Raw genomic sequence first — 14,692 nt, forward strand, 5'->3', positions numbered from 1 at the left:
ATTTTGCCTCCTACTTCCCTCTTTTTATGTCAGCGGTCATGGTTGTCAGTGAGCTATCTCCCTGGTCAGTCCAGCATGGGTTTACAATTGCACAAACTATGATAAAGGAAGCACATATCCCAGGATACCTTCTCCTAGAAGCAGTGTTTCTAAGATATCAGACTTTGGACCAATATGTTCATAGGGATCTAGTTTATAGGCAGAGTTTTGAAAAAAGCAAGCCCGGATAAGATTGGTAAAAAGTGACAATAATAATGAAATATCTGCGGGCTCCAATTCTTTGGTCCCTGGGGATGCCCTGATGAGACGTCCTCAAAAGAAGGTATAGATTCCTTAGTTAAGCCTGATGAGCCTCTTGTGGTAAATATCAAAAGTGGTTAAGGAATGATAACCCTGAACAAAACAGGGAACTATGAGGTTCCACGACTGACCATTCCTCTCTTAATATAGGTGTATAGGCACTCCGTATCTTGGTTCTTCCACAAAAACGAAACTTTGTGCTTGGTTGTCTAAAGGTTAGGGGGAAAAATCTAATGTCTATCAATAGGGAACTTGTCAAATAAACAACAGTATGTCTACACAGTGAAGTATTAGACAGCTATCAAAACAGACGAGGAAGCTATCTATCTGCTGGCACAGGAATAACTCCCACAGAGACTGACTGTATAAAAGTGTAAGAAGGGGCAACACAGGGAAGCACTTATTCACACTTGCTGTATTTGCTTAAATAAATCATAATTAGCTGGTTACTTACACAGAGAAGGGGGCAGTGAAAGAAATGGGAACAGGAGTGGGAGCCAGACTCATCACCATTTTATATTGTTGAGACTTCTGAGTCATGAAAATGGATTACTTATTCAAACACTACTGTGATTAGAATTTGGACTATTTTCAAAGTGGTATATTATTCTCCAGTGAAGTAGCTTGAACATGGATGATGTCCTCCATGGGACGGAGCAGGAAACAGAGCCTCCACGTGATTTGGCTCAGGTCCCACCTCTGCCATTCTTTGCTCTTGTGCAAGCTGTTTTTTTAATCCTGTCTGTAAAGCTGGAATAATAATAGAATTGAAATGATGAATGCGGAGTGGCAGGAGAGAACTCAGTAAACATTCGCTATTATCAGATAGATGGTCAGTGGCTGAGATACCAGAACTCAGGTCTCCTGACTCCTAGTCCAGTGTGTGTTTCACCAGGAGCTCTATAGGATAGTGGCTGATCTTTGCTGTTCGAATACTTAGAGATTTCTTGGAAGGAAGGCATCTTCTAAGAGGTAAGAACAAATTGGTATTAATAAAAGAAAAGCCTCTGAAATGAATGAATTTTCCCTCTGAAAGTTGTTCTTCCTTCTGGTCACTGTAACACTTTAAAACTTAGCATTAATGCATGAATCAATTTGATGTTTGAGGTTTGATTTAAGATCATATAGGCATAGAAGAAGTAGGTGGGGGTGTAGATGAAACAATTGACCGTGAGCTGAAAACTGTTGGAAGCTGGAAAATGCCTCATCTGCCTTGCCAATTGTACTTGTGCTGCTTTAAGTGGTAATTTCACTTAATGGAGAGATCTCCACTTTATTTATATGCATATGTGAAATAGCAAACAAAGAAACAACAAAAAGAGAAAAAGACAAAATTTCCTGTGAGTGTCCCGGGGCTTTATACAGAACCTCCTCCAGTTCTCAGGTTGGGCAGATGATATCAAGCCCTGGCTCTTCAATAAGGCCCCTCCCCCTTACCCTTCTGCAGAACAGCAGCCCCTGTGACTCTGCTTTGTTTTCCTTCTCGGTGATTATAAAGGCGTTGCATTTTACATTTGCTTATTTGCTGTCCTCCTCTGTCGCTCAAGTGTAAGCTCTTTGAGAACCAGACCTTTAGACTCTTTGGACCTAAAATATTGACTGGCTCCTAGTAGATATGTAATAAATATTCATTAAGTGAATATTTTTGCTCCTGTTAGTGTATGATGGGAAATCACTTAAATGTATCAAAATGTGGGAACAGTTAAATAAGTTTGGTATAGCTGTGTGGTAGGAGAGTATGCAAATTATGATGCGATGCCAAGTTTCCAAAGCAGCACATGTTGGTGGCGGGTGTTAATTATGCCAGAGACCTCTAGGTCTGCAGGAGGAGACACCAGCCTCCTGACACACACTTTCCTTTCTAAGGGAAGAATTAGGGAATAGTCATTAAGTTGTCCTGGAATGGAAGAAGGCACTTAGGCACCTGAAGCCTGAGGGGAGGACAGCGTATTTTCTGGGGCTGAGCCAAGCTATCTGTCCCAGAGCTTCTCAGCACAAATGGTTCTTGGGAGGAAGTGCTCTCATTTGCATAAGGAGCCCAGAGGCCTTGTGAGGGGAAGTGACTGAGAGTCCAATAGCTAACTCCTGAAACTCAAAGTGAGACAACTCTGTTGGGGTGGATGGGGAGGGCCCTGACGAGGTTCCTGGTCGGCATACGGCAGATGGTCTTTTGTCATAAAATTACCTTGAGGGCGGAAAGAGATAGGACCAGGAGTCTGTTGTATCCTCAGACAACTCACTTCGGGGACCATTCTAGGCTTGTGAACGTGGAAACATGAGTCTGTGCCAGGGCAGCGCCTCGGGAGGCCGGCCCATGCCAAGGAAGTGGCTGTGTGAACGTGGGCCTTATAAACGGTCAATCTGGTGGCCAACTCTTAGGCCACGCTTAACACTCCAAAGTGGCTAAATCCAGGCCATAGTCTCTGTGACTCTAGGGAGACTGGATATTATTATCTTCCCTGGGCCCTGGGTGATGTCAGAAGCACCCCCAGCCCCACCTCCATGAGTAAGCAGACATTCCTCAGGGTGGGGGTATGGAAGGAAGCCACACTGGACTTCCTGTGAACCTTGGTAAGAGAGGACAGACACTTCTCTTTGGGATAGCACAGGCTGGAGGGATAGTGGTCTATCTCATTCTGCAGAGTTAGATGTCTTCATCACGTGCTCTACTGGGCTAAATGGTGTCCCTCAGATATTCATGTCCACCTAGAACCTCAGAATGTGACTTTATTTGGAAATAAGATATTTGCAAAAGTAATAGTTAGAAAGAGGGCATACTGGACAAGGTTAGGCCCTAAATCCAGTGACTGGTGTTCTTAGAAGAAGGCCATGTGAACATATAGAGACACAGACACACAGAGAGGAAGGTCATGTGAAGACAGAGGCAGAGTGCAGAGTGATGCTGCCATAAGCCAAGGAAGACAAAGATGGCTGGCACCCACCTGAAGCTAGAAGAGGCAAGGGAGGACCCACCCCGAGGGTCTTGAAAGGGAGTATTGCCCTGCCAATATCTTAATTCTAGGTTTCTTGCCTGGAAACTGTGAGAGAATATGATTCTGTTGCTCTAAGACATCCAGTTTATGGGACTTTGTTATGACAGCCTAGGAAATTAACACACATGCACTTATAGAATAATATTAATTTTGAAAAAGTGACAGCTAGGTAGAGACAGATAGCTGCACATATATGTGTATGCACAGGGGAAGCACACAGGAAAGTGTCATATTATATGTGAAGACCATGTAGCAAAATGTTGGTTGTGGTTATTTTTAGTGGTATGAAAACGAATGACTTTTGTTTCCTTCTTTTTTTTTTTTTAAATCAATTTTTTGATAACCAGCACTTATTACTTTAATCATCAGAACGAAATTAACTGCTCAGCCAGCTGATGCTTCTGGCACATTAACACCCAAATGTGCAAATCAGATTGTTTTTAATCCCACTTTAAAAAGTACTTATCTTGGTATTTAACCAGCATGGCCCATCACAAGAAGTTGTCTTTCTAAGCACAGGTATAGTTTGCTTTTATTTGCTTTTGTTATTTCTCTGCTTAGTTTTCTGCCAAAAGCTAATCCTCTTCAGGTTAAAATACTTTCAGTCTGCCAGAGTCCCATGGAGTTAAATATTTCTCAATTCTTCCTGCTGACCGTGTTGGCGTTTGAAGTCAGCTGCTGGTTCTGGTCTTCTTAAGAACAAATACCTGAGAACATCTCAACAATAATCAGAGCCAGCCTTGCTATGTGCTGGATACCGCTGTGAGTGCTTTATACACACTGACCTAGGCTAGAGCCTCCTTCATCTCCAACGTGTCCAGTTTGGATGGTTAATTATGTGGTCCCCCTGCCTGTGAGGCCCTATGAATATCCCCCCATTTTACAAATGAGGAAACCAAGGCACAAAGAAATTAAGTAACCTGCCCAAGTTCACACAAGGAAGTAAGTGACAGAGCTGGGATTTGAACCCAAGTTCGGGAATCTATGCTCTTCTAAATGCCGTGCAATACTGTCTGCATTGCGTCTTGTTGCAGAGAGTATGGTAGGGTACAGATACTACAAGTGAAATACAACTTTGTTTTCCTTGTAATTATTGATTAGGTTCTTTAGATGTTATTTAAAATCTATTTTGTATCCTACAAGTAAGCATGATAGAGAGTAAGACCATGTTAATGAGTTCCCTTGATGTCCTGGAAAATAGTCTGAAATTGTTCTTCCATGAGAGCGCAGCAATTAGGCAGGGACATGGTCAGAAAATCAAAAGGCTGCAGAGAGCAATTGACCACAGGGCAGAGATCAAACAGATCCCTGACTTAAAACTGCTCACTGCCTCCTTTTGCCCTTAGGATCAGGTGCAACAGTCCTCACCCAGACTCTGAGACCGTGTCCACCTCTCCAGTTGTAAGGGCTTTCTTTCTGCTTCTGGAACATTTCATCCTTTTTGCCACTTCCGAGCTTTTCTCTGCAAACGCTGTTCCCTCTTTCTGAAGAGTCTTCCTTTTCCCACCATCTTTGTCAAGAAAATTCAAGGTTAAATCCCACTTTTCAGAATGTTTTCTTGACCCTGGTCTCCACCCCCCGGGCCCTCTGCGAGGCTAGGTCCCTGGGTTACGCACACAAGGGTTACTCTGCTCCATTTTGTAACACTCGTGGCTCCAGCCCAGTCTCTGTCCTCTCCGATCTGGGGGGGCCAGCTTGCTCAATGCTGCTTTCCCAGCATCACCACACGGGGAGCCATCTGGAAAGATCTGTAACCTGATTTCCTGACCGCCACGCAGACTAAGGCAAATTCCTCCCCGCCACACACACTGAAGCTTTAGGCCTGAAAAGTTTAAATTAAGGAAAGCAATAAACAAGACTACATCAGCCATAATACTGCAAAATTAACAAAACGGGGTTAACACATTGCTGCAGCTGTGCTACTCAGTGACCCCAAAAGCCAATGGTTCAACTCATCAGATAGGATTTTGAGACAATGTCTTGCCTGTATGAAATTAATTAACTATAGTATGTTCTAGTTTGCACATAAGAATTTACATTTCTCACATCTCACCTTGTAAAGAAACAGCCAACGTCCACCTGACACTAAGCTATGCTCCACATCAGTAAGACCTAAGTAAACCTGGAACTGACAGATGATTACCTGTCACAGAGCTAATTGTTTTTCCTTTCTGGAGATAATAGGCATGACGTATAAATATCAATTATAGCTGTTCACAGAATGAGAGGTAACTAAAGAGCAAGAAAATTGATTTTTTAATGACAGTTATGAATGGTTTTATTAGTTTATATAGCTCAGAAATCAGCTGGCTGGGTACTCCCCAGGTATTCCAGAGTAATGGGGAGCACCCTTTTAGATGATATTTAAGTAAAAATTGTCAACTACATAGGGTATCGGATGGTGGTGGCTTGATAAATGCAATGGAGAAAAGTTAAACACGACAGAGGACTGGGAAGTGAGGGAACATTGCAATGTTCAATAGACTGGACAAAGAAAGCCTCACTGAGAAGATGGCTTTTGAGAAATGATTTGAAGTTGGTGAAGGAAGGGTGGAGGTAGGACAGAGAGGGTGTACACTTTCTAAGACAAGGGAACAGCAAGTACAAAGGCCCTGAGGTAGAAGCATGCCTGGTGAGTTCAGGAACGGCATGGAGGCTAATGTGGCTGGAGTGGAGCTAGCCTTTGCTGGAGAGAAGCAGAAGGTGAAGACTGAGAAACCTGGAGGAGAAAACAAAAAGAAGCGGCCTTGTAAGGCTGTTGTAAGGTCTTCATTTTTATCCTGACGAGATGGGAAGTCAGTGGAGGGTGTGATGAGAGGTGTAACATGATCTGACTGCTTGTTGAATAGAGACTGAAGGGTCAAGGGTGAAAGCACAGTGATTAATCTGGAGGCTCCTGCAGAAAAGCAGGCAAGAGATGGTTGTGGCCTGGACCAGGGAAGGGACAGTGGGAGATGAGAAACAGTCAGATTATAGATAGGGTTCAAAGACGGAGCCACTTGTCTGATACCTTCCTTTTGAATGTTAATACACATAGCCACATTTTCTTTCGCAACCTTGTGTCAATGATTACTTCCCAGCAACAGTTTAGGCAGAGGCCATTTCTCCATACCTTCGCCAACAATGAAGTAATGTATTGCTTGAAGTTTTAGAAGCAAAAGTTCATTCAGATTATTTCTTTTTGGAGGAAATCAATCATTTCCTGAAATGACCAAATTACAAGAAATGCCTTGGAGTTGAGAATCCCTCTCTTGGAAGGCAAGAGTTGTGAGCGCTAACCTGTTTCTATCTACTATCCCTGTATTAGGATGGGAAGCAAGCACCCTCGCTGAGATGGCCCAACAGCCAGACTGACTTTGTGCTGCATGCAGACCCATCTCTGGTCTCTCAGACTGAATCAGACAAGGGACAAGGTCAAGTCAACAGCTGAAGGGGCTCACCACCTGGACATCCCACTTTGCCCTCCTACAACGAAAGGACTCTAACTTCTTGTGGATTTGCTGTTGTTGAAATTGAGGAACAGTTGTTTGTTTTACTTAAGATGGAATAAATCCAAGTATTTTGCTTAGGCTCAGCACTTCAAGGACCTGTTAAATTTTCCTCATCACGGTCCACACAGGTGACCGGCAAAGCAACTGTCCTTCAGTCCTCAAATTCTGTGTCTGCCCTCATCCACTCTGGTGTCCACTGCAATTTCTATCCTTGCTTCGTTCTGTTGAGCTAATTGCACATTTGGGGAAAGGCATCTAAGCTATCACTGAGAAAACAAGAAAAGAGAAAAGTGATTTCTTAGAGTACTTCCATTAATTTAAGTCTTTACTCTGGTTTGCTTTCTCTCCAGCTTTTTATTTTATGTATTTACCACTCAGAGTTGGAGTAATTACATTTCTGGTCTCTCTTCTTTGGGTGACCAGACTTGGCTCAGTAGTACTGTTAAAACACCTCAAAGGTTTCTTTGGTTCCAACATATTGGGTTCCTTTGGATGGTTTGTCCTCATTGTTGTTCATCGCTTCTCTGTCCCCGCCCCTTTTCAAATGTTCAACTGTTTGCATACAGGTTTCTTCCTGCACCTGGAATTGTTGGCTGAGACATCTGCATTCTGCAAGCAAGCTGGAAAGAGGCTGACCTACTAGAATAGTCGCCTTCTCTTTCTTGGTGTGTGCTTGCTTTTCTGTGACAGTTCGGGCTGTGAACTAAGTTCCTGTTGTCTGGTGGTATACCAGGACCATCGAGGCATCCATCACACCCACATACAAGGAGATCTTTTAGTCTGACGCCTTAGACCACTTGGCCATCCTGACACACAAGGAAATCTTTTAGAGTTGTTATTAAATCTCCAAGAACTCCCTCCCATTTGCCACTCACCTTTGCCTGGCTCACCTGCTACCCCTTTGGCGGGGATTTTGGTTTTACATGAGAAAGAATTATCTTCTAGGTTAGATTTTCCAAAGTGGTAATCAACTGTGGCTGTTAGCCTTTTTAACAAGGAGTTTCTTATTTTGGAACTGAGAAAGACACCGGGGAATTCCACAAAAAATAACCGTGAAAGGAGAGAAGTGAGGTTTAAAACACACAGCCACCTAAATTTCTATTTAAATTTAGAAATAGTTCACAGAATACCATCAAATCGCAAGACCCTCTTAGACATGGGAGTCTGTTCATCAGTTAGTCTTCCCGCTTGCTTTGTTGGAGTTTATCTTTCAACACGGTTCTATGGAGCGGTTGTCAAGGAAACCTGGGCTGCATGGCTTTTCTCCAGATTTTCTCGCCGGTCCCGACTCTGGGAGCACCGGTGTGACGTGGGGGCTTCTGTCTGCAGCTTATTATATCTTTTATCTCGATTAATATGAACAATCACTTGGTGGTTCAGTGAAATGTTTTTACATCTTGTGATGAGGCACTGAAAAAATGATACCATCATTTTGTTCACCAGCTGGTTTTTGACTGATGTACCATCTAACAGTTATTCACTAATATTGTGCACAATTCACCACCCCCAAAGATTTTCCTATGTGGATTTAAAATGATGTCCTGAAAGTATGAGTCATGAAAACTACCCAGATTTTCATTTCTGCAAAGATGAAAATGGTGGTCTAAATATTATTCATAGTCTTTGTTTCCCTACTGATGTGGATATAAGATTCACAGATTAAGAGAATCCTCACCCTCTCAGTATGAATCTTTAAATGTTTCTTTCAGCACAGCTTTTTGATTTTCCTTTGCTTAAGCCATTGTGTTCTAATGTGAGGGGTTTTTAAACAGATAATTCTTTACTTGTTTAGTTCAGGGAAAATCCATCATACTCTATTATTTGGCTCTATTCTGAATTTAGCTATTCCCTAAAGTCATCTTTTAAATGAAATGAGGAACTTGGAAAAACAATTTTGTTTCCAATACAGAAAAAGAAAGTAGCAGATCATTTTTCCTAGCTGTCTGAGTCCATTTGGGCTGCTGTCACAAACAGTGGCTTATAAACACCAGGAGGCTGGAGGTCCGAGATTAGGGTGCCAGCAGCATTGGGTAATGGGTCTTCTTCCTGGTTCATAGCCAGCACCCTCTCTCTGTGTCCCCGCACGGTGGAAGCGGTGAGGGATCCCTTCAAGAGGACGTCATCTTCATGACTTAAGCACCTTCCAAAGGTCCCACCTCCTAATGCCATCATCTTTGGGGGGGTCAAGATTTCAAAATACGAACTTTGAGTGGGGCACAAGTAGTCAGACAACAGTACTAGCTTAGCAACTTTGTACTAATACCTGTGAGCTATTAAGTTCAATGTCAAAATTAGGTACCTGATGTTTATTCATTCACTCGATCATTCATTCATTGGTCTATCCATCCAGTATTAACTTTGAGGAAGCCTCTGTAACAAGAAGTGTAACTTTAACGGAAGACCATGTGGCACAGCAGATTGATGATTTAGATGAGTTTCCCCACATTGTTAAGAAGTTATTTTTCTCTGGATACATATGTGTACATACACACACACACAGTTTCCTATTCTTGTACCCTTCCTTGTGTACCACTTCTTGTACCACTCAGCCGTCCACACAGCTGGCCTTATGATGACAGCTTGAAAGGGCCTTTATTGAAACAGCAGGATGTTGCAAGGAAAGGCTGGCTGGGTGCCTGCTCACCAAAGGACTCTCCAGTTAGTATTCTGACATCACCTTTCTCAGGTCAGGCCCTCCACTCTGTAGGCGCAGAAAGATGACTGTGTCGATAATCCTCCAGGAAAGACTCACTGTAGCCTAACTCACAAGAGACTGAGGAGCAATTCAACATTCTGGGGAATTAATTACAATGAGAAAGGCATGTACTGACACATGGACTGTAATACCTAGTGAGTTCTCATCCTATAGGAGAAATCAAATCATAATTAGAAGAGTGAGTGCTGGTCATGAGTCGGAGCAAAGAGAATCAGAGGCCATGTGTCCAGGGGCATCAGGCTCTGACAGTCTGATCACCCTTGTCTATTGTTGGGGTACACTGGCCCCCGGGCCTGTACAGGTTAACCATGGGCTAGAGAAACCTCGCTCTGTGCAGACAACACAGGATCTTCATGGCAGACCCTATGGTTTATGTGGCTCACCATCCTTTTGATGAACTAACTCTTTCCTCCCCCTTTTAAAAAAAATCTTTTCAACATACTAATGCCTTGCAGGGTGTCTGTAGCAACTTTACTCACATATACAGCAGCCTAATTTCACTTGAGGTGATACCTTGATATTTTGGCTAAAGGAAACTTCCAGTTACACCCTTACCTTCCGTAGTTCTATTCTTAAAATTGTGCCTAATTTCCGAGTTCAGGGGAAGAGGACACTGTACTCTGGTCCCTGTTTACAACTTAGCCCTGAAGTCCTGCTTGTCTTCTATAATGCTTTGAGTTTTTGCCTTCAGTCTTTGTCCATAGCCTGGATCTGTGCCCAGTTCCTGCAGCTGCTTTTGGCTGGTGTCCAAAGCCCTGGACTCTGAAAATAACCAACCGAAGAAAGAGGAAGACTCTCCGATCTGATGGCATGTGCCTCTGTAATATCCTGCTGGTTACAATTAGTCCTGAGAGCAGCAGGATGTGTGCGTGGGATAGAGAAGATCGGCTTAAGCCCATGAAGTATCCAAAAGTGGACACATCAGAGGTAGAGAAGTGGTTTAGGTAGGTAATCCATCACTTCCTCTTTCCATTTCCCTTTGTCCAATGCCATTAACATGTGTGTGCTACCAGAGAGCGAAAGGTTCATTTCTAACGAATGAAACAGACACTTATTAAATACCTAAGCATTAAGTGAAATGAGGAACTTGAAAAAATTTTACACCCAATACAGTAAGAAATTAATAGATCAACTTTCCTAGCTCAGCAGCTTTGTTATAATACCTGCAGGTTATTGGGGCAAATACACAGGTGAATATGACACAGTCTCTGCCCTCAGAAAGTTTCCCAGAGGAGACAAAATAAGTATTTATTTATTCAATAAATATTTATTGAGCATCATTCCGTCCCAGGAGTTACACTAAGTCCTGGAGATAAAATGTTAGACACAAGACTTTCATGACCCCTGCCTTCATGGCATCTACACACTAGTTGGGAAGAAGTTGTTATAATACAAGATAAAATGAACACAGTGTGAGAAGGACGTTAGAGAGACTCTGCAACAGCAGGTTTTAAAGAATAAATAGGAGTGTGCTAGGTTTGTGCGGAAGATAGGGATGCTATAGAGAGAAAGCTAAGGGTATAAAAAGGATGGAGATATGAAACGGCATGTGTGTTCAAGGAGCATACAGGTTTCCTATTACCAGAGCACAACACTGCAGACAGAGAAGGCTGGGATATAAACTCGAGAGCATTCTGCAGCCAGATGGTAGAGGGTCTTACATACAATCTTGAAGGGCTTGGGTTTTTTCTTGAAGCAGATGAAAGTCATTGAAAGATTGCAATCAGAGGAAAAACAAGTCATTGACAGCAACATGGAGGGTGAACTGGGGCGAAAGAGTGGCAGCAGGGGAGCATTGAGGGGTGTGCTGCAGCAGCCTGGCAAACCAGATCTGAGGATGGGACCCTCGGGGTGGGGGTGGGGACATATGCTTTGGAGACCTTTATGAAGTAGAATTGTAAAGCCCTGGTAGATTACCCTAGAGGCACAGGAGTGGGTGGAGTTGACCTTGACCCCCAAGCAGGAGAAGACAGATCTAGGAGGGAGGGAGATAAGATCGTGGCTTTGGGAGATGCTGAGGTGCACTCCCCGAGGGGAAGGAAGGACAGCTCTGTAAAAGCTGAGCGCAGAGTTCGGACACCTGAAACACATCCTACTGCCAACTTAACATCTTCACTTTTGTTTCTGAGTCTCTTCGTTATAGTCTTTATTCTCACTTTCCCAGGCCCACTGTGATTATCCGTTAGCAGGTCTTCTCCAGGCCCCAGCTCTGGTCTCTGCTCTGTGAAATTCTCTCTTCATGCTGCTCCCAGAGTGACCCAGATGAAATGCTAATCTGACATTTCCTGATTAATTCCTTAAGTGACATTTCCATGTCATTTCCTGATTAACTCCTTTCAGTGGCTCCCTCCTGCCTATCGTGCGATGAAGTTCAAGCTATTTTGCATAGCCCACAGCCCTCTCTAAGTGGCCCTTGCCTACTTTGTGAAGGGATCCCTACCTCATACATTGCGCTCCAGCCCCACCAAACCCTTGCATTTTCCTGACCACCACCTCCCTCTTGCCCTGTGCTGTTTTATGTTCCTGCTGTCACCTCTTGCTGGTAGAGTTGAAGAAGCAGAAGCAAATGGACTAACTAATGAGGCAAAGACCTGGAAGACATAGAAAGCAAGCAATAAAAGACCCAGGAAGGAAGGCAGAGAGAGCCTCTGCTGAGATTTTAGGAGAAGTATACGAACTGCAGGGGATGTGGATAAATGTGTGGGTGACCAAAAGGGCAGGGAGTTGAACACAGGGGCAACACTGGATCTGGGCTGTTTCTGCCAAACACAGGATAACCTCTAATGAACAATTTTGGCTCAAGGACTTTTCAATGACCTGACTGAGATTTTCTCAGAATTACGCTGCAGTCAGAGGTCCTTCCTCCTCAATCCTTCCTTCTCTGTCTCCTTTCACAGGTATCACGCCGGCATCATGGTTCAAAGGCTCTCCTTGGTCACTCCTGCTCCTTCCCCTTTTATCTTCACAGGCATTTCCCTCAATAATTCTCTTGTACATCTAATTCCACCTTTGTATCTGGCTCTTCAAAAACCCAAAGTGCTAGAACATTTTGTAAGTGTGTGTGTCGGAGGGGAAATGGAAGGATCGAGGGGTTTGATTTGATGTCATCATGTGGTGGAAGAACAGATGTGAGAGCATGGGAATTGCAAGGGTAGATGGTGAGGGTCAGAGAGTAGGATATTAAAGCGCGATCAGGAAGTGAAGGGTCTGGGCTAACAAAGTACAGAGAATGGTCACGGGAAACAGGTTGCTGCAGTGGAGTAGACATGAAAGTCAATGATGTTGGACAAGAACTGCAAGGCAGGGATATTAGTTTTTACTGATTTTACTCCAGACAGCAAAGAGACCAGCTGAAGGACAGCAATTCCAGCTTTCTTTGCAGTTGGGGCAGCCAAGAGTATGTGTAAGTAGAAGCATTGGGCGGGAGTTATTGGGAGGACCTAGGGAAAGTTTTGAAGTGAGCAGACGCCTGGAAGTTGCACCCATTTGCCATTTCTTTTCCCTTCTTCTTCTTTTAGCAAGTTTGAATCCTGAGGCCACTTTGAGGATGCAAACCCAGGCTAGGGTGGTGGAGCAGAAAGACACAGGGGTCCCCAGTAACATGGATTCACCATTCTCTCCCTGATCCGCCTACAGGAGAGAACTCTGTCTTATTTAAGCTACTTATTTGGGTATTTCAAGTACAGCCAAATGGATTCCAGTTAATACAGATACACTGTTCACACAAACATGACAATAGGAACTTCTCCCGGAAGTTGGTGGAGAGAGAGAGAAAGTGTGTAAACAAGATGGCCAAGTGCTTTGCGTAGGAGGGGAATGACTTGGAGGCTGCAAGAGGGAGGTGGCGGTTATGTGAACACATGCACATTAGAGGAGAAGGATCAAAAGAGCAGGTTTTTGCCCGAGCGTGGAGAAGTAATGGACTGGAAATGTCAGTGGAAGGTGGCCAGTAGGAGAATATTTACCTCCCCTCCCTGCTCCCAATGATGTGGGGTGATGGAGAGGAGCAGCTTCTCTGCTGGAGTGCTGACATGAAGAGTTGGTTTCCAGTGGGAGTTTTGGAAAATAATTGAAAAGGACAAGCGAGAGCTATCAAGTGAAGGGAAGATTCCAAGGAAATGAATCACAAAAGAAAAGCGAGGTAAGAGGAGAGGAGAGGATGAGGGGAAGTGTGGAGAGTTGCCTGGGGTGGGGGGATGTCCAAGGAAGACAGAGAATAGAAGCACAGAGAGGATAGCTTGCCCTGTGTTTCAAGCCCTGATTGAGTCTCCTGCGGGGTCACATCCAGGACCCATGGAAGGGGAGGGAGACTGGAGGGCAGCAGGGCCGTATGGCCAGAGCTGGAGCCTGAAGAGGTCCTGCATTTCTGCTGCTGTTCAGGGACATATTTGTGCACAGCAGCCAGAATGAGGGCTGGTCACAAATGTTGATCCCAACCCAAGTAGGGTACCTGTGACACGTGGAGGTGGAGGAAAGATCCCAGCTGAAGAACCTCAGGATCAGAAAGCTGCCTGGAGCCCAGGTGCCTGACAAGTAAGGTTTGCTCCGTGCTGTCTGGGGGATGGGCAAGTTCCGTCCCTCACTTGGTATTTCCCTGGGCACCCTTCCCCCCACAAGAGAAAAGGAAAATTTACAAATCCAAGGATTCGGTGGCAGGACACACTAGTGGAGAACCCCTGGGCTTCGTTTATTAATGTGAAAGGACCAACGACTGATACAATGGGAGTGAATCCTAGCATTTCTGAAGTTCAAGGGTATCACAGCTGTATTTCTTTTTCCTCATCTATTTCCTCTCCTAAAAATGCTGCGTGAACAATAAGATCAAATTTTCTGAACCCCAAAGAAGATGGTCTGATCTTAAGTGTATTTTTTGCTAGTAGGTCAGAACCCTTGAAATCAGACTCTCCCTAGAAAATGTAGGCTCTTTAGGATGGATTTTCTTTTCATAACTAAGTTAATTTTGTCTTTAGGGTTTGGGGGCGCTCACCCCATCTTGAGAGAATTAGAAAATATGTGGAGTGTTGCAAAAATAGGGCTAGAAATTACTAACCTAAATATTGCCCCAAAGTGCATTCAACACCCCAGGTCCTAACCTAAGCAATTCAGAATCATCCTGCCTGCAGAGAACCCTCGCTTCTTTTTTTCATATCAGAGGTACTGGGGATTGCACCAGGACCTCATGCATGCTAAGC

This window comes from Camelus dromedarius, chromosome 1 (assembly GCF_036321535.1).
Source record: "Camelus dromedarius isolate mCamDro1 chromosome 1, mCamDro1.pat, whole genome shotgun sequence".
Classification (NCBI taxonomy): Eukaryota; Metazoa; Chordata; class Mammalia; order Artiodactyla; family Camelidae; genus Camelus; species Camelus dromedarius.